At 48.2% G+C, this 20,338-nt stretch overlaps 1 protein-coding gene and 1 pseudogene across 1 annotated transcript in view; one reads left to right on the top strand and one right to left on the bottom strand.

Moving 5' to 3' along the window:
• The window catches only part of GALNT6 (polypeptide N-acetylgalactosaminyltransferase 6), a 35,285-nt gene extending 30,995 nt beyond the window's left edge, over positions 1-4,290 (bottom strand). The window contains exon 1 of the mRNA XM_032644898.1: positions 3,947-4,290. The gene's annotated coding sequence lies outside the window, so the exon portion shown is untranslated. The remainder of the gene's footprint in view (positions 1-3,946) is intronic.
• Positions 3,409-16,744, top strand: LOC116761177 (annotated as a pseudogene).
• Positions 16,745-20,338: the final 3,594 nt, after the last annotated feature.

The raw sequence follows: 20,338 nt of genomic DNA, 5'->3' as shown, positions 1-20,338 counted from the left end.
TATTTTCCCAGAAAGATGCACTGAAAGTTATTTCAGTAGCTAGTCTGTCAGGTTTTCTCCCTGGTAGATGCAGGTTTATGTTTTGTTTGCACAGTGTTTTAAGCTTTAGTTACCCAAACAGATTTTTCCATTGAGAAGCCCAACCCAACTTTACTCACACTGTACACCTAGAATATGCTCGGCATATAGTAGGTGCTCAGTAAATATTTCTTGATTTATTCCAAGTTTGTAAAAGTCACTGAAAATCAAAATAATATGTGACCAAGCAGGAAGTTCAACAGCTCACAGGTTTTTGTTACTGGATGGAGGACCTCCAGGCCCTGCCAGGTGAGGCAGGGATGTACAACTATCTCAAACTGAGCCTTGAGACTCCTCAGAATCCAGGGATAAAGGAGGACCCCAGGTGGGTATGAGCTGGGATTCCCTAATTATCTAGGAACCCTGGTGACAGTCAGGCTGGGTTTGAGAGAAGGCAAAAAAAAAAGAACTTGGATTGAGTCTTATCATCCTTTGATTGTCAGAGGAAGGGGAACGGATGGGGGAGTTTAACAGGAGGGGTATTCCTGCAGGCTTGCGCTGGTCTCCAGATTGGGGGCAGGTGATGGTGAGGACAGAACTGAAGTTTTCCCTTCTGTCCTCACCGCACAGGGTGCTCCTGGCGGTAGGACTTCTGCCTAGGGCCACTGGATACTCATCATGCCACACCCTGAACTCAGTGTCTGTGCCCTGCCCCCTAAGCTAGCCAGCCTTCCCAAGTTTCCCCACTGCTGCCAGTAGTGTCGAGATCCTGGAAACAACTCTTGGCCCTGCCCTACTCCCAGGCACGGAGTTTCTAAACGGTTTTCAACATCAGGTTCACTCCATGCCCACGCCCAAGTCCTGCTGATTCATTCTCTACCTCCCAGACCCTTCTCTTCCTCTCTCCACTTTTCAAAACCATCATCTGAGACTGTGCTCTTATCGCCCAATATCTGGAGAATCAGCAGAGGCTGCCTGCCAGCCTCCCTCTGCCCCAGGCCTCTCTCTCTTTCACAATCAGAAGAGCCATATTCATATTCCTTTAGTGCCATTTGATTGTAGCAGAAACATGGCCGGGGCAGTCTGCTTCCTGTTTGCTACTCACCCTCACCGTCTATCTTTTCCTCTTCAAAGTGTTTCCCTCATATTCTTGCTAAGCAAGCCATATTCCCTTTCTCTCTCAAATTCTTACCTGAAACTCCCCTCCTCCGAGGAGCCTTCTTAGACTAAGGTGCATCTTACTGCCCTCAGTATCTGGGTGTATTTGTTTCCAAGTTTCACTGCCCATGTTTCCCCAAGTGGGACTTCCTCACTAGATTTTTATGGGGGAGGGAGAACCAACAAGTCTAGACGTTGCGCCACGTAGATCCTGTTTTCTTTCTTCTTCCCAATCCTTAAATCCTAGCCCCCAATCTTTTGCCTCTTGTATGCTTTTCCCTACCAGTTCACCCAGCTTTCTAATCCCTGCAGCATCTCTCTGTCCTGAGGTATTTGCTTGTTAATTCCCCTGCCCTGATCTGTCTGTTCTTTGTTTTCTATCGTATGCAGAGCTGAGGGTGAGGATTGGGTTTCTTCCTTTCTTCAAATCTCTACCTAGGGCTCAGGACCAGGTTGCACAGGGGACAGGAGAATAAGCTGACCTCCCAGGGCTCTCAGGTGCCACAAAAGAGTCTTGTAACAGTCCTCTTTCTCCCCAGACTGCGCCCATCCTTGTTCACTGGGCGAGCCTTTTACACAGCACAATTGCAGCTTTGAGTTCAACACAGTGACAGGCAGTGCCCTGCACTTGACCTCCCATTCATTCAAACCCTCACTCTCATTCCCATCAAAAGAAAGGACATTTTGGGCCTTCCCAGAGAGGGGCAGAGGGGTGTAGGAGGAGCCAGGTTCGCCCAAATCTTTGGCACAGTCACTGGGTCCCTCTGGTACATAGAAAGCCACTTTGGTCCTGAGCTGCACTTCTAGGGCTGGAGATGTCAGAACACATCCATGGAGCCAGAGGAGGTTCAGGACAATACCACCGCCATTTTTAATATTACTACTTACCATATCAACAAACAGTTGTCTTTTCCATTTTACACATAAGGAAACTGAAGCACAGGGAGGTTTAGTAACCTGACCAAGGTCACAGAGCTAGGAAGTGGCAGAGGCAGAATCTGCTCCCAAGCACATGTCTTTCCAAAGCCCACTGTCTTAACCATGACACCAGGGGCTGCCTTGCACTTGGAGCGTTGCCAAAGCATTTTCATATACTCCTTGTCATTTGCTCCCACCCAGGGAGTGCTTATGTGATCTGGCCGAGGCTACACAGCTAAATTGGTGACAGAGCTGAGCCAGCTCTCTGCCTCCATTATACCCACTGCCTCTGCCCTAGGGTGAGCTGCCCCTCTGATTCCTAATTTCTGTTCTAGACAATGGCTACATGGGCTAAGCCCATGGTCACATCTCCTGTTCAGTTTTCTCCCAACTGAATTTGGACTAAGATGTTTTTGATCTCAGAGGGCATTTGACATTCCTCAGGGCTTCCCCTTTTCAGGTGTGAGTTCTTCCATTCTGCTATGGGTAGGAATCAGCTGTTCTGCTAACTGTGGTTAGTGATTACCAAGGATGAGGCCATCTCAGGCAGCCCAGTATCCTTCATGGTTCCTTTGACAGACCTGCCCTGCTTACTGCCCTGGTGCCCCTGAAAGTAGTTTTCTCTTGTTACCTCTGGGTGCCTAAAGTGAATGTCATTGTTGAGAAACAGGAGCTAGGGAAGTACCTGCAATGATACTAGCTTCTGCTGGATAATTTGAACTAAAGTATATTTCAAACCCCTCACCTTAGCTTGTATTATCACACGCATTTGCCTGTCTAATCCTTTTCACCCTTCCTGTGATGGGCAGAGACACAGCTCATCGTAGGAGAGGAGAATGAGGCGGGGGTAGTGCACACACATCTCTGGCAAAATGGGCCCCAGGTTCCTTGGTGTGTCCAGAGTTGTTAACTTCATGCAGTGTCTGTAAACTACATTTGTGGGTCTGGCAGTGCACTGAGAGGGCAGCATTAAAATCCTCCCTGTGAATGTTGCAATGGGTGGCTGGCTAATAGCGGGGTCTGTGCTGTGCTTTGCTGGCAAATTGACACCCTCCCTCCACCCCCATACACACAGGAGAGCCCTGTCCTACCCGCTGCCGAGGTCAGGGTCTGGGATGACAGGGCCTGGGATGACTGGCTCTGGGGGCAAGTAACAAACTATTTCTCCTTTCGGTTAGCCTGGGGTTTGGAACAAGTGACAGGGAATCAGGAAGTTGGTGACAATCACAATCATGAACACCCATCAGACTCCCTCCCCACAATACCGTGTACACAGCTCCCGCCCCGAAAGGCCCAAGCCTCCAGAGGAAGAACATGAGGCCCTACGCCCACCGGGAGGCTTCTCACCGCGAGCCCCTTCTGCTCAGGAGCGGCGTGGCACCGGCAGAAGGAAACCTCTCTGAAAGATTTTCTGTAGCGGAGAACAGGGGGTGGCCCAACGTGGGGAGATGGGGCACAGAAGGGGTGCGGGGGGAGGGGTGGGTGAAGGGCAGAGGCCACAGGGTCCCGAGAGAGTGCGCTGTCTAGTCCCTCTTCATCCTACCCCTCCAGGTCCCAGAGACCTGAGCTTTTCTTTCGTCCTTTCAGGAAGGCGCAAAGGTAGAGGGGGTCCTACCGAGGGAGGAGCTAGAGGCCACCACGACAGATGGACCAGCCCGGTCCTGCCCCTTCATTTTACTGTCGGGGGGGGGGGGTGGCGAGGAAGAACAGGAGGAGTAGAAGGTGGGCGGAGGGGAGAGTTGGGGAGCAAGGACTTGGCAGAAGCGAGCTCGACTGGCGGGAACTCGCGAGAAGCAGGAGAGCTCTGGGTTCCAAGTCCAGGGGAGGGTCGCGGGCTGCTTCTGCCGCTTACCTGTCGCGTCCAGGAAGAGCCACAGCCGCGCGGCCGTGCACGTCGCGGGTTTCCCGACGGGAAGTCCTGGAGGGCGGGGCCGGGGCGGGCCCTGCACTGCCGCTGGGGCGCGTCCTCCCCGCCTCTCCCGGGCCAGGTGCAGGCGGCCATCCGCCGCGCCCCAGAGCGCTGCAGCTCGCCGCGGAACGCCCGGCTGCCCCGAGGTCGCCCCCGGCCTTATGCACCCAGCCCGCCGCCGCCCCTGCTGGGAGCCCGGCTGCTCCAGCTCCGGATCTCAGCAAACCCCGGGGGGCAGTCTCCGTGGCCAGGTTCTCAGCGCCAGTAAAGATTGGAGGGTTCTAGCCACCCCAAAGGCGACAGGCGTTAGCCGAGCCGCCGGCGGCGGAAGCAGCTTGTTTATGGAACCGCAGCGTGTGGCGCGCGGGCTCAGGGGCTGCGCTGCCGGAGCGCTCAGAGCCGGGCAGAGAGGCGCCCCTGGGCTCCGTCCCAGGTTTGCTTCTAATCGCCGGGGTGGTCCTTAGCAAATGACTCCTCCCCTCCATCCAACAGTGAGAGCAGGGAATTTGCTGTGTGCCCCGAACAATGCTAAAGCCTTCATATGCCACGTCTCAGGTAAATCCCAGCCCTAGCAAATACCTACGATTATTGTCCGGAATATACATGGGAGGCGGCTGATAACACAGCTAGCAACTGCTCCTCAAAAGTGTGGTTCCTTGACCAGCAGCGTCAGCGTCATCGGATAATTTGTGAGAAATGAAGATTCTTGGGCCCCACCCCAGACCCAAATAATCCGAAACTCTGGGGATGGGGCCCAGCAATTTTATCTTTAAAAGCCCTCCGGGTGATTCTGGCGCATACTCAACTTTGAGAACCACTGAACGAGTAGAGACAGAATCCAAATAAGTTCAGTTCCTAAAGCCACGCTCTGAATCATCCCCCTCGGGCTGCTCACCGGTTCAATCCAGCTCTAAGGTTCTGTGATGTAACCTTTTGGGTCCTTGTCTCAGTAATGGAGAAGGACCACTCCAAATAGCCGATAATTTGGAAATTTTCTGGCGTAGAAAGTTCGACCACCAATTCTGGTTTTCTTCTGTTTGGATATTTAAACGAGTTTGTGTTTCTAAGTCTGTAAGACCTGGGAGCAGGGGCGTGGGTGGGTAGATCTGAGCAAGAAGGCAGTTGTGACATGAACTGGGAAGGGCAGGGGAAGCTACTGGGGATTAACAGTTGGATGGAGAGAAGTGACCTTGTTTTCTAATCTGGGACCCCAGGGTAGAATTGAGCTATTCAGAAGGAGGCCAGAGTTATTCCAGTGATGGATTCTGGAGAGAGGAGGCCAGTGGAGCATGGAGAAGAAGATCTTGCCTAACCACACTAGATCAGGAAGCAGGGGAAGGATGGACATTCCCAAAGGGGTAGAAAATGGAGGCATCCACTCACTCTCAGCCTGGTCACCTATCTCCTCCCCTAACACCAAGCAGCTGAGTAATCCCACCTCCCCCCCCCCCACCCCGCCCAACTCCCTTCTTTCACATTAGAGACTCTGTCTGGGGTTTAAATTCCTAAACAGAGACTTTCTACAGAGTTTGCCTTGATCATCCGTTTTGGTTCCTTTACAGACCCTCGGGGTTCATTCTCGTTCCCACTGCTCTAGCTGCCACCCTTGTCACTTGCCTGATTCCACAGCTATTTTTCTCAGAATAAGGGCATTTCCTGTTGAAGACTGTGGGATGCTGCCCTTCATTTCTCTCTTTCCGGGGGCTCGACACTCCTGTGCGCGTCTGACCCCATAGTCTTTGCACCATCCTTCCTCTTGATCCTGATCTGACCCTTGAGCCTTAGTCAGGACCCAGCCTGACCTGAGGGTGATGGGCTCGTCTGGACTCACAGCCTCAGTTCTTCCCCAGGACAGAGTCATGACTGCTAACCCCATCCCGGAGTCCCTGAGAGGCTGATGCCCAAGGAAGCAGCATTGGTCTGTGTTGTGTTTTCCACATTCTGGAAGCAAATTACTCATTCAGTTTTACTTTACCTGACTCTGATTTTAAACATGACTTTGAGTCCTCAGAACAATGAGCTGCCTGATTTGGAGGTGCATGTAGTCCACAGGATGTGTGACCACACTGACTGAGCTGTTCTTTTTTAAAAAAATTAATTAATTAATTTTTGGCTGCGTTGGGTCCTTGTTGTTGCACACAGGCTTTCTCTAGTTGTGGTGAGCAGGGGCCACTCTTGATTGTGGTGCACGGGCTTCTCATTGAGGTGGCTTGTCTTTGTTGTGGAGCATGGGCTCTAGGTGCGCGGGCTTCAGTAGTTGTAACACGTGGGCTCAGTAGCTGTGGCGCACAGCCTTAGTTGTTCCGCAGCCTGTGGGATCTTCCTGGACCAGAGCTCGAACCCGGGTCCCCTGCTTTGGCAGGCAGATTCTTAACCACTGCGCCACCAGGGAAGTCCCATGACTGAGCTGTTCTGTCCTCGCAGGAAGGACTGGAGGCGAGCCACACAGAATGACTGCATGGCAGGCCACTTAAAAAATAGTTTCTTTCATTGAAAACATTACAAAGGCACCTGGTTAAAAAAAATTCAAGCACTAGCAAAAGGTATACAGTGAAAGATACATTTCATCCACTCCTCTCTGGAAATCATCTGTACCTACTCATGACCGGAACTTTCCATCATTCAGCTCTTCTGCAGGGCAGGCTTGGATTCCCCACTCCTCAAGAAGTCCTGTGAATTTCTTTTTCTTTCTTTTTTTTTCTTTTCTCAGAATCTTATTCTTATTTCTTGCCATTTTAGTTTCTGGTTTTGGGTGTTCTGAAGTTTCGCTTTTCACAGCAGTGTACTTCGGGGGTTTTCCCCCAGTAAGGCAGGAAGTGTGGTGGGGAGCAGATCGGTGGAAGCAAGCGCGACAAGAACAGCTCTGGGAGGCTATTGACATCAGCCTCGGCCTTTATTGAGTCTCTCCCTTATGCCTGTGGTCCCTGGCGAGGGGATGCCCACCTCCGGGTGGGGCAGAATGAAGGAGACCTGCCCACCAGGAGGAGGTGCTGGCTTCACTTGGGAGGGAAAGTTTGACCGAGAAGCTGCCACGAGCACCCCAGGGAGGTCAGGAAGGAGGGCAGGCCCACCCACCCTGCCCCAGACTGTACCCCTCCCCTCCCCTCTGCAGGTGCCTGACCAGCGGAAGGAACCTAACACATCCCTTGAACATCTTTAGTCTCAGTTTCTTATCTGTAAGGACTAATGATGCCTTAGGGGTGGTTGTGCAGGTGGAGCTGAGAACTGATGTGAAAATGGCATAGTTCAGATCCTCTGTTACATCCGTTTATCTCTTTTCTCCCCCTATTTCCCCTTTCCTCTTTCTCATCTCATTCCCGTACTCTGAAGAGAAACCATCAAACTAGAAATGTTTTAGGAGCCCAAGCAGAGCTGTTCCAAGTTCTGCCGTAATCACTCATGCATCACAATTCACTCTGCTCTGTGGGCCTCAACCTCCTCATCCGTAAAAAGGTATAATGTTATTTTTACTGTTGAGTTGTTACATTAAATAAGTAAAGCGTTTAACCCAGTGCCTGGTATACAATAAGCACTCAATAAATGTTAGGATGTCAGTCGTTATCACTAGCTGTTGTCCTTCTTCCCTTCCTACCTTCAACAATACCATGTTAGCCCACCATGCTTTAGCTCTGTGCTAGGTATTGAGTAGGACCAGAGACACGAAAGTAAACAATCTACTTCCTTCTCCTCAGGACACCCTTAACCTAGGAAGGGAGGTTGATAAACGTAAAAAGGATTAGGACAGGGCAGAGCCAGGACTCTAAAGCGAGGCAAGTGCTTTGGGTTTAAAATTGAAGGGGGCACCAAAAACTCAGTAATCAAGTAGTATATAATGTAATATTTAAAAACATCAAAATTAGTGCAAAAGATATCTATGATGAACAAAATATGAACAATTTAAAACAAAGAGTAGTGCTCTGCTGAGCCATATTGGAGCCTGAGGTAAAAGAAAAAATGTGGACCCCATGTCCATGTTTTTTTCTATTAATTTTTTTTTGGCCTCGCTGCAGTTTGCGGGATCTTAGTTCCCCAACCAGGGATCGAACCCAGCCCCTCATCAGTGAAAGAACAGAGTGCTAACCACTGGACCACCAGGTAATTCCCCCATTTTTCTTTTATATAACTGAAGCCTCCTTATATCATACAATGAATAATTGTTTACTCTCTTGGGAAACGTGGGATAGGTGCATTATGACTAAGGACACTTCTACTTAAATTACACATGATTTCCTTCTTAAAAGCACTCAAGATACCCAGGATCTGTGTGTACCTTTTAGAAAAGAGAAATTTAATAATTGTGAAGAACATCTACATGCTTGCAAGATTTTGCTATGACAACTCTTTCTGCTGAAAATGATGATATATTATTTATTTAATTTTCGACGGTATGCGGGCCTCTCACTGTTGTGGCCTCTCCCGTTGCGGAGCACAGGCTCCGGATGCGCAGGCTCAGCGGCCATGGCTCACGGGCCCAGCCGCTCCGCGGCATGTGGGACCTTCCCGGACCGGGGCACGAACCCGTGTCCCCTGCATCGGCAGGCAGACTCTCAACTACTGCGCTACCAGGGAAACCCCATGATGTATTATTGTTTAATAACTTTTTTTAAAAAAGAAAAAGATATGCACATTGAACCTTCTGAAACAAAGGTAATCGTATCTCAACCTGACAAAAATATAAGAATAAACTCTCCACCAGAGCAAACTCAACTGCTAACTGCAAAACCTCTGTTATCTATCCTTAAAAAATAAGAGAGGAGGTTCCTATCTTCTTAGATGTTTGAACAGACAATACATTTCCTTACAGAAGGTTGAAATATATATGATGGCACTGGAGTGTTGTTTAATATTGTTTCAGATTGACAGTAAAGGAGAGGTGATAGAATAACTCAATGGCAGGTCTAATGTCCTGATTTTTAATGTCCCCTTAGTGTCCTGAAGTTTTTGCCTCACTGCTTCTTGATTCCCATGGAATCTTATTTATTTATTTTCAATAGGTAACGTGCGTATGGCACGATGATCAAAAGTTCATAAGTATAGTGAACTACGCCTATCCCTGGTCACCTAGTTTTCCTCCCCAGAAGCAGCCACTGTTAGCAATTTCTTTTGATTCTTTCTAGAAACATAGCCCAGAGAAGGAGTCACCCTGATTTTAGTAAGTACCTTAAATAGTAGCTTTTTACTTTTTTTTTGCCACACCATGTGGCATGTGGAACTTCCCTGACCAGGGATCGAACCCGTGCCCCCTGCAATGGAAGCCTGGAGTCTTAACCACTGGACCACCAGGGAAGTCCAACTTTTTTCATTATATTGTCTGAAGTGATTAAAGTTATTTTAAAAGCAATTAACTTACTGAGCTCTCTTTGTGCCTCTGATAGATTTCCAGTGGACTCTCTTGGGTTTTCTAGGCAGACAGACCTATGAACAGCATAGGATTTTGGCAAAGTGAAAACGGTTTTGGAGTGAGACCTGGGTTGAATCTCTGTCTGATTTTAAATCCAGCCTTTAAAAAATGTTGGCACTCTCAAAAAAAACAAAAAAAAAAAGTTGGCACCCTCCAAAGGCAGCATGTAAGTACAGAGTGGTCCTTCCCCACAGGTGTGGTGGGTAGAGTGGGCAGAGGCCACACAGAACCAAGTACTGCTCCTCTGCCGTCTCCTGGGTTTGTTTGACCTGGATCTGCATAGATCCAGAGGGCTTTGATCTTGGGGATTTCTAAACAGCCAGTGACCAGGAGGAGAGACTGAAGGGGAAGCCCTAAGCTACCTTTTCTTTCTCCATGAATGGAATGTGAGTTATGTTTGCTGAGAGCAGATTAAGATAGATTTTATTGTTTGAAATCATGGATTTATGGCTCTTTAAAGAGCTGCTAATTATCAGCAAGACCTACCACCTCAGCCCACCCCCCATGTAGTAGTGGGAAGAAACAGTCCAGCACCTGGGAATGGGTACAGGTCTTCTCACAGATGGGACCCACTGCCAGACAGGGTGTTGGTGGTATTGGGTGAGGAGTGGTACTAAGAAACACCTATAGTTGGTGAGGAAAAAACCCACATTCTTACTTACTCATGGAATTTTATCAATATGAAGGGATGCCCCAGGACATCTCTGATCCCTTTATCCACCCCATGGAAAAGATGACTGGGGATGTGGATTATCTAGTCTATTTATATCACATAATGTTTTTCAACAGGACCTCAGAGGAGCATGAATGAACTCCTTTATATCTCACACTACCAGGAACAGACAGACCTGAGGTGGTGCCTTGATATAAGTACAGTCCTCCAGGCTGCAGTAAGATGGGACAGCATTATATTGTCATAACGAGGGATAAGCTTAAACTTTGAAAAGGTAATTGGCTCCACTTACTAATTATCAAGACTTAAGATATCATGGGGTTCAGCAGTTACACGAGGTTTATGGAAAACTATACCAGGCTTGCCAAACTACCAAGTGACTTACCAGGTACAAAACAAAGATGCCTCGCGAATAGAAGGAGAAGCCCCACTGTGGGGAGCTGGAGACAGACTTAGGACCCTGATGGGCTCTGTAATGTGTTATCCTGTCCTGGCCTTCAGTACCCTGAGGAGCCCACAGGTGCTGAATTTTTTTTTTAATTAATTAATTTTATTTATTTAGTTTTGGCTGCACTGGATCTTTGTTGCGGTGCGTGGGCTTCTCGTTGCCGGGGCTTGTCTCGTTGCGGAGCACGGGCTCTAGGCGCGCGGGCCTCAGTAGTTGTGGCTCGCGGGCTCTAAAGCGCAGGCTCAGTAGTTGTGGCTCACGGGCTTAGTTGCTCTGCGGCATGTAGGATCTTCCAGGACCAGGGCTTGAACCCGTGTCCCCTGCGTTGACAGGCGGATTCTTAACCACTGTGCCACCAGGGAAGCCCCAGGTGCTGAATTCGAAGGCAGTAGTGGTCAGGGTATTTGACCTCCTGGCATTTTTGGTCCCTTGGCCATTAGCTCAATATGGTGATCTCCTTGCCAGTGATGGGTAAAGAAGTGTGTCTACTGGGGGCCTGCGGGAAAGCTTTCCATTCCTTTGAATGAAACAGATACAAGAATAAGACAGCCTCTTAAAAGCCTATCTGAGAACAAAGCCCACACAGTGACAAGGTGGAGCAAAGGGATGACAGAACCTGGGCCACCACTGACACTGTTTTTTTGGGTTTTTTTTAATGTTTATTTATTTGGCTGTGCTGGGCCTTAGTTGCGGCACGTGGGATGTTTGTTGCCACGTGTGAGATCTTCATTGCCACATGCAGGATCTTCATTGCTACATGTAGGATCTTTAGTTGCGATATGGGGATCTTTAGTTGTGGCATGCGAACTCTTAGTTGCGGTATGTGGGATCTAGTTCCCTGACTAGGGATCGAACCTGGCCCTCTGCGTTGGAGCGCAGTCTTAGCCACTGGACCATCAGGGAAGTCCCCACCACTGACACCACTGAGCTGGAGCTTATACTGCTCATGGGATCCATCCTATCCTGGTATCTGTTATGTGAGATATCTCAGTGGGCTGTTCTGGAGCCAAGGGAAGGATAGGGGGCACCAGTCCAAAGGGACCCAGACCTCCTCTAAGGACATTCAGATTTTGCTTTGAGTGCACAAAACCTAGAATTTTCTATAGAACCTGGAGCACAACAGTGGAAACAATCCTACCTGGGGAGTCGGAGAACCTCAGAGCTGATACGACCCTCATCTTTTAACTCCCATGGCGAGGAAGCCATGTCTGAACGGGAACGTTAGCCTGCTGCCCACGTGAGCAGCTCCTCTGAGACCTCTCAGAGGAGGGAAACACCGGAGCTGGGACTCATGCACCTCTTGCCTTTGGGACCAGAGAGTAGGAGCCCAGGGAACGTTCTGGAGGTGCCAGGTCACCTCGCCCATTCTTCACAGGGTTACCCCACAGTCAGATGCTATGGGGGAGGCACATCTCAGTATACGGGGTGGGAAGCCCTGATAGAACTCCCCCCAAGCAAAGGAAAGACTTGGAGAGTGACGGCATGGGGTCCCTCAGTTAGCTGGCAGTTCTGTAATCGTGGGCAAATTGTTCAACCTCAGTTTTCTCTTTTTAAAAAGAAGATATTGAGGTGGGTCTATTGTGGAATTTGATGAGATAATGTATGTAAATCACTTGTAATGTGCTCAGAATATAATAAATGGCTTTCCTGGTATGTGCCCATAACTCCTCCAGAAAGCCTCACTTGCTTGTTTTCAGCATTTGGGCAGGAGCCACACAGCTTTTTGATGAGGTTGGCTGACTGTGGACTTTGGTCTGGGTTTGAGGCTGGGCAAGAGTGATCACTTGGATCCAGTTCAGAGTTCTTTTGTTTTGGTTTATTCCCCAAGGAGCTGAAAGCAGTCCAAGGGATAGAAATGAGACCAGGGTACATCCAGGTGGCTCCCCGTGGCCTCTTGTGTCAGTTCCCAGAGAAGCATCCCTCAGAGTTTGGTGACGTTGGCAGCCAGCGGGCAGGAAGACGTCTGCCAGAATGGAGGAGTGCAGAACTGCAGGTTGGCTGCCTTTGGACCCCAGGCACGGCACACCCAGAAACAACAAAAATACCTCGTAAGGCAATCATTCTGTTACTCAAGCCAGGTGACCCAGGTCTAAACTGCAAGCCTTGAAATTCTTCATGGATCAGCCTTGGGGCAGTCTGTCTCCCCTTATCCGTCCCTGTGCTGCAGGTAGGCAGCTGTTAGTCCGTAAAGAGCCTTATGAGTTGTGAGCAGGCGCCCCTTCCTCTGGGCAGGCGCAGACCTGTGTCAGGGCATGGCTTGGCAAGCGAAGCGTGAGCCGGGTGCAAGCTGCACAGCCACTCGGAGCGGTCTCGTAGTTCCCATCTCTGTCCACAGCCTGCCTCAGTGATCTCTGCCTCAGAGGCAAGGGAAGGGGCTTCACTCAGGGTGAAAGCAGACTCGGGGGCAAACTCTAGGAATCTGCCTGCTTCGCCACTGTTGCTGTTTGCTGTAAGAGTAGACGCAGATCTGATGTCAGGAGCTGCGTGGAGGAGACTGATGACTACTTAGGACCTGAACTGCGTACTGAGCATGAACGTGTCAGTTTGTGAGGCTGACTCCTGACCGAATGCAGGAGAGCCTGGGGAGCTTGACTATGTACGGGGACAGACGGAGACTGGGACAGGACCCGTCAAGTGCAAAGGACCTTCTTTCTTCTTTGTCTAGCATGTTTTCAGGGAACCACCTTTGATTCTTAGTCCGTGGAGTTCAGATGAGGCCCACCTCACTCCCCAGTACCAAGGGTGGACCTACAGATGGAGGAGGCCCTGCCTTGACCAAAGGAGCCTGCATCCTTGCCCAGCTCAGCGGACAGCAGTGTCTACCTGAGGACACCACTGCATGTGACGATGGCCTATAATCATCCAGATGTGGTGTCTGTCATCCTGGAGCAAAAAGCTAATGCTCTTCATGCCACCAACAACCTGCAAATTATTCCAGACTTCAGCCTCAAGGATTCCCGAGACCAAACCGTGCTGGGCCTGGCATCACGGACTGGCACGCACACAACCGCAGCCCAGCTGCTGGGCTCCGGGGCTTGCATCCACAGCACCATGTCAGACGGGCAGACCTTGCTGCACATGGCCATGCAGCGGCAGGACGGCAAGAGTGTGCTCTTTCTCCTGGAGCACCAGGCGGACATGAACGTCAGGACTCAGGCTGGGGAGACGGCTCTTCAGCTGGACGTCAGAAATCAGCTTCCCCTTGTCGTGGATGCCATACGCACGCGAGGAGCTGACACATCTGTGTGAGATGAGAAGCGGAACCCCCCACTGTGGCTCGCACTGGCACATAATCTGGAGGACATCGCATCCACTCTGGTCAGACGTGGTTGTGATGCCACGTGCTGGGACCCAGGACCTAGTGGGTGCCTTCGGATACTGCTGCACAGAGCCGTTGATGAAAACAAACGAGTCCATCATCTGCTTTCTTATTCGCAGCGGCTGCGATGTGAATAGTCCCAGACAGCGTGGTGCTGATGGAGAAGGAGAGGAAGAGGCCAGAGATGGGTGGACCCCCTTGCATTTGGCAGCCTCCTGGGGGCTGGAAGCGACGATACAGTGTCTTCTGGGGTTTGATGCCACTGTAAATACACAGGATGCAGAAGGAAGAGCGCCTGTCCACGTGGCCATCAGCAAGCAACATGGCGTCATCATTCAGCTGCTGATTTCCCACCCTGACATCCGCCTGCATGTCCGACACAGGCAGGGCCTGACCCCCTTTGCCTGTGCCACGACCTACAAGAACAACAAGGCGGCCAAGGCCATCCTGAAACGAGAGTCTGGGGCTGCTGAGCAGGTGGATAGCAAGGGCCGGAATTTTCTTCACGTGGCAGTTCAGAAAGTGTGCTGTTCCCGATCAGTGTCTAGGCTAACGTGAATTCCAGAGTCCAGGATGCTGCCAAGTTGACCCCTTTGCACCTTGCTGTCCAAGCAGGCTCAGAAATTAATATAAATATGTATATTTATGTATATGTGTATCATACGTATGTGCAAAGATCCTCTGGCCACCGTGATTAGTTTAGGGTTTAGCACATTACCCAAGCCAGGCTACTCAGAGCCTTTCCTGAGATATTTCCTGGAACTAGCAAAAAAGATGACCCCCTCCCCCCCAGTCCCACACCTCTGATCCCCTACCCCACGTGACCACTGACGGAATCATTAGCTGGGAAGGTGACGTAAGTTCAGAGCAGCTAATGGCCATCTTTGCTATTACGTGAGGAGGGAGAGTCAGCCTGAGCATGAAGACAACACTGAGAAAGCAAAGAGTAAAGGTGAAGCACGATAGGACCCTAACGTTATATTTTGTACTCCTGGATCCTGCTATACCTGAAGTCGTTTATTCCTAGATTTCTCCCTTCCTCCGCTTTCTCTTTTTCTCCTTTTCTTTTCCATTTTTTCCTTTCCTTTACTGTCTCTCCCTCCCTCCGTTCCTGTTCCCCCTCTCTTCCTTCCTTTCTTCTTTCTCGTTTTGGTTGAAATTTGTTTGAGTGTGTTTTTGTTACTTGCAACCCAAAGAATCTGACCAATAAACAACGTGATGCACTGAATTAACTTACACTCTGGGAGAGAGGTAAAAGGGCTATATCTATGTTCATTTAAAACCAGGCCTGGCAGAGAGAAAGCAGAGAGAAACTCCTAATAAAAACTTAGGAAAGGACACTTCTGACTCTCCAAGGAGCAGAGAGAGTTGAGTGGTAACTCATGGTGCGGCAGGGTATGGGGGACACTTACAGATTAAAGCCTAAAAGGACACCCATCCTTTTAGGCTTTAATCTGTGAGATATACTCGAACCAGACAATTTCCCAGGTAGGACTTGGGAGATAGCTGGGAGACCAGGGAACTGGAGGGCTTCTGCTTGGGAGACGTCCCCAAGTCTAGAGAGGCAAGAGGCTATTGCAGGGTCTGGCCTATCCCTAAGCCCCTCAGGACATGGTGTGCCTCAGACCCTGTTAGTGCGGGGTGAGCAGAGAGTTCACCATTTCTCCACTTCACTACTACATTAGGTTCAGGCCTGTTGATGTTCTGTGGCCAACCACGTCCCGCGTGTTTGCTTTGGAGAGATTGTACCGAGTTCCCTAGTGAGGTCTTCCCTGTTGCATATAAAGAGTGCCTCTGTAACCTTCCTTTGTGCAAATCTTTGGCCATTTTCCTAGGGTTACCTGCTAGAAGTGGAACTTGCTGGGTCAAAGGCTATGAACATTATTAAGGTTTTTGATTCTTATTCCAGGAGGCACTATTATCCATTACGAGAAAAGAGATGTAAAAAGTCCCCACCCTTGTCGGCCAGGAGAGGGCTGATGGCTAAATAACTAGAGTAAGAGGTGACCTGTTTTTCAGAAAAACAGCCATATCACAATGTCTATAATAAATGGAATTAAGACCATAAAATGTCGTGTGGGTGCAGCAGATCACATAGCATTAAGCAAATTAGACTGCCTGGTTCCCTGAAGATACATGGGTCAGAAAGCACCAGAAAGACCTAATGGGGTTATCAGGGTGCTTCCTTGAATGTAGGAAGTGTCGGGACAGTAACAGCTGAAGTTGCATTTACTGAAGGCGACTTTTGTCTAAACAGGGTTAGGACTAGAGGAGGGCAAAGAACTAGCATTTCTCAGGGAGCTCTTTGTTGCATAAGAGAGATCACCAGCTACAAATCAAATTATCCCAGGAGGGAAAGTGTCCTGGCGTAAGCAAGAACGTCCTGACATTCTATCCACAGTTGGAATGGTTAATGCACGTGGAAGCTCCGTGGAAGCTGTAAAGCATCGCTGGCGTGGGGTGCAGTGGTAGGCACTAGGGGATCAGAGATGAAAACTCAGTCCCTATCTGTGAGGAGATATCAGTCTACTGCACAAACCTTCTAGAATGAGATAAGACCCGTACTGTAATAGAGGGATGTATGCAGGAGGTTCAGGATGGCACAAAGGAGGGAATGATTAACTTCCCTGCTGGAGGAAGAGGTGAGGTGACCTGGTTTGCGAAGAATGAGTAGAAGTTTGCCAGGTGGGCAAGTAGGGGAGACACAAATAGAGAGAGGGGCATACGTGTGACCTGGGTGGCCCCCAGAATTTGGAGTTCAAATAACATGCCCCAGCTTGTCCCCAGGATTTAGTGCTCTAGGTCCCTTGGCCTGCCAGAGCAGATCCAGAAGCTTAGCCTGGGGCCCTCTGAGGCTCCATTCTCTCCCCAGCATCCCTGTGGTCACCAGTGTTGAGTAGCTGCAGAGCTAGAGGGGTGCGGGGTAGGCGGGCTTGTTGCAGAAGGGGGCCAAAGTTAACGAGGAGGAGCCAGCCCCAGCCAGCTGGTCCTCAAGGCAAAGTTGGAGGCATGTGAAAGGACGAGGGTGCTGCAGTGATGTCTTGCCCTGAGTGGTCATTGCACTCCTGGCTGGACCGGTCAGAATTCCCTGTTTAAAACTCTTTTGGCTTTTCCACTAGGCCACTTCCAGTGGGTAAGCAGCCTCCTGCCCTAGGGGTGTGGAGTGCACAGATTCTAATTGTAGACGTCTGTATCTGTTTCTTATGACTGCTGTGACAAAGTACCACAAACTGGGTGGCTTAAAACAAATTTATCGTCTTACAATTCTGGAGAAATCTGCAGGGTCATGCTCCCTCTAAAACCTGTAGCGGGACCCTTCCTTGACTCTTCCTAGCTTCTGGTGGTTTGCCATCCATCTTTGTCATTCCCTGGACTGGAGACACATCGCTCCAATCCTCCATCTTCACGTGGTGTTCTCCCTGTGTCTCTCCGTGTCTTCACATGGCTGTCACTTTATAAGGACACCAGTCATATTGGATTAGGGACCTCCGCTACTCCAGTGTAACCTCATCTTAATTAATTCAACCTGCAGTGATCACCTATTTCCAAATAAAGTCCCATTCTGAGGTCCTGGGGGTTAGGACTTCAACATATCTTTTTGTTGCTGTTGGCTGGGTGGAGGCATAATTTAACCCATAGCAGCGTCTCTCAGACACACGGCAGAGCTTGCAGATGGTAAGGAAAGTCTAGCAGCTCCCAGGGCTCTGAAGTGCAGCTCAGGGGTGACAGCCCGGGAACACAGTGAGTTTACGTTGTTTTGCTTGCAGACCCAAGGCTGCCTGCAGTTGTGGCTACAGGAAGGTGTGGGCTCCAGGGAGCTGGGGCTCTGCCACACCGCAATGATGCTGGGTCTGGAGGAGGTTGTAGAGTTGAGTCCCTGTCACGGGAGCCATTTGGGGGCTTTTTCACAGCCATTCTTCAGGGAAAGAGGCCCCCAGTGTAATACTCACTCCAGAGCGTTTTCCTTCCCGAACAGGTAAGGAGTGAAAAGGGATCTAACTAGAGACCCAGGTTTGTTTGTTTTTTTCCCAGAGTTTTCCTAGATATTTTGGTTTGCCCATTAAAAAACTAAACCTTGTTGGTAATTTTATTGTGATGTCCTGTAATTTATAGATGAATAAGAAGAGGATTAACAGCTTTAATAAAATCGAGTTTTTCCTACCAGATGCAGCGTGTGCCTTTCAATTTACTCAAGACTTCTTTTGTGCCACTCAGTAATAGTTTTCATATTCTTGCATATTACTTTTCTGCTTGATCTCTTCATCTCTTCGCTATGACTGTAATGGGAATCTTTTCTCTCATGCTATTACCTCATCAGTTGTGCTCTGTGTTATAGGGAAGCTATTGAGTTTTGCATAATAATCTTGCACCCAGCCACTTTTCTGATGCCTCTTGTTTGCAGTAGTTTTCAGTTGATTCCCTTAGGTTTTCCAGGTTTACAATGATATAATTTAGTCTATTCCTTCCTGATCATTTATCTATTTTATTTTTTTCTGTCATCGAGGTCTGTTGGCCAATTCCCACCCTATCCATTAATACTGGTGACTGTGGTCATCTTTAACTAGTTTCTGACTTTACTGGGAATACCTCTATTGTTTCCCTGTTAAGAATGGTGCTGGCTTTGATTGTTCTAGTCAGGGTCACCCACAAATGCAACTGCGCTTGGATTTATTAATCTTTTTTTCTTTTTTAAAATAAATTTATTTATGTATTTAAGTTTGGCTGTGTTGGGTCTTCGTTGCTGCGCAGGCTTTTCTCTAGTTGTGGTGAGCAGGGGCTACTCTTCGTTGCGGTGCACAGACTTCTCATTGCAGTGGCTTCTCTTTGTTGCGGAGCACGGGCTCTAGGTGCGCGGGCTTCAGTAGTTGTGGCTCGTGGGCTCTAGAGCGCAGGCTCAGTAGTTGTGGCACACGGGCTTAGTTGCTCCGTGGCATGTGGGATCTTCCCGGACCGGGGCTTGAACCCGTGTCCCCTGCATCGGCAGGCAGATTCTTAACCACTGCGCCACCAGGGAAGTCCTATTCATCTTTTTTAATGGAAGGTATTTCTTTGAAACTTTCTTGTCTTTCCTTCCCCCATCCATGGTTTGGATTTTCTATGTCTTCTAACAATCTTTCTTTTTATAGAGCATTTGCCATTTAATTGAGTTTTTCCGTTACTTACACAGAATTGAGTACATATTCTTTGCATCAGTGAGGTTATTTATATCATCTCTTATTTTTCACACGTACGCTTTTTCACTTACCTGCCCCTCCCCACACTATGATTTGGTTAACTGATAGTTTATCTTTTTTTTTTCTCTAAAGAATTAGTTTTGAATATACATTTTCCCAGATTTATTGAGATATATTATTATATTGACATATAACATTGTGTAAGTTTAAGGTATACAACATGATGATTTGATACATATGTATATTGTGAAATGATTACCACAATAAGGTAATCCATTGCATCACATAGCTTTCAAGTGTATAGTGCAATATTTTTAACTATAGTCACCAGCTGTACATTAGATCCCCAGAACTTATTCATCTTATGACTGGAAGTTTCCTTCTTTTTTATGACTATGTAATATTCTTCTGTGTGTGTACACATCACTTTTTTTTTTAACTGAAGTATAGTTGATTTATAATGTTTCAGGGGTACAGCAAAGTGATTCAGTACTATATATATACATTTTTTATATATGTATATATATTTTTTTCAGATTCTTTTTCATGATAGGTTATTATATGATATTGAATACAGTTCCTTGTGCTTTACAGTAGGTCCTTGTTTATTTTTTTATATACAGTAGTGTATATCTGTCAATCCCAAACTCCCAGTTTATCCCTTCCCCCTTTTTCCCCTTTGGTAACCATAAATTTGTTTTCTATGTCTGTGAGTCTATTTCTGTTTTGTAAATAAGTTCACTTGTATCATTTTTTAGATTCCACAGATAAGTGATATATGATATTTGTTTTTCTCTGTCTGACTTACTTCACTTAGTATGATAATCTCTAGGTCCATCTGTGTTGCTGCAAATGGCATTATTTCATTCATTTTTTATGGCTGAGTAATATTCCACTGTATTTATACTCCACATTTTCTTTATGCATTCATCTGTTGATGCACATTTAGGTTGCTTCCATGTCTTGGCTGTTGTAAATAGTGCTGCTATGAACACTGGGTGCATGTATCTTTTCGAATTAGAGTTTTCATCTTTTCTGGATATATGTCCAGGAGTGGGATTACTGGATCATATGGTAACTTTATTTTTATTTTAAGGAAACTCCACACTGTTTTCCATAGTGGATGCACCAATTTATTGTACGTTCCCACCAACAGTGTAGGAAGTTTCCCTTTTCTCCACACCCTTGCCAGCATTTATTATTTGTAGACTTTTAGATGATGGCCATTCTGACCCCTGTGAGGTGATACCTTATTGTAGTTTTGATTTGCATTTCTCCAATAATTAGTGATATTGAGCATTTTTCACATGCCTGTTGGCC

The sequence above is a fragment of the Phocoena sinus genome, chromosome 10 (genome assembly GCF_008692025.1).
Source record: "Phocoena sinus isolate mPhoSin1 chromosome 10, mPhoSin1.pri, whole genome shotgun sequence".
Lineage (NCBI taxonomy): Eukaryota > Metazoa > Chordata > Mammalia > Artiodactyla > Phocoenidae > Phocoena > Phocoena sinus.
Note: the sequence above shows the minus strand (reverse complement) of the source record. Positions and strands in the feature narration are given on the sequence as shown.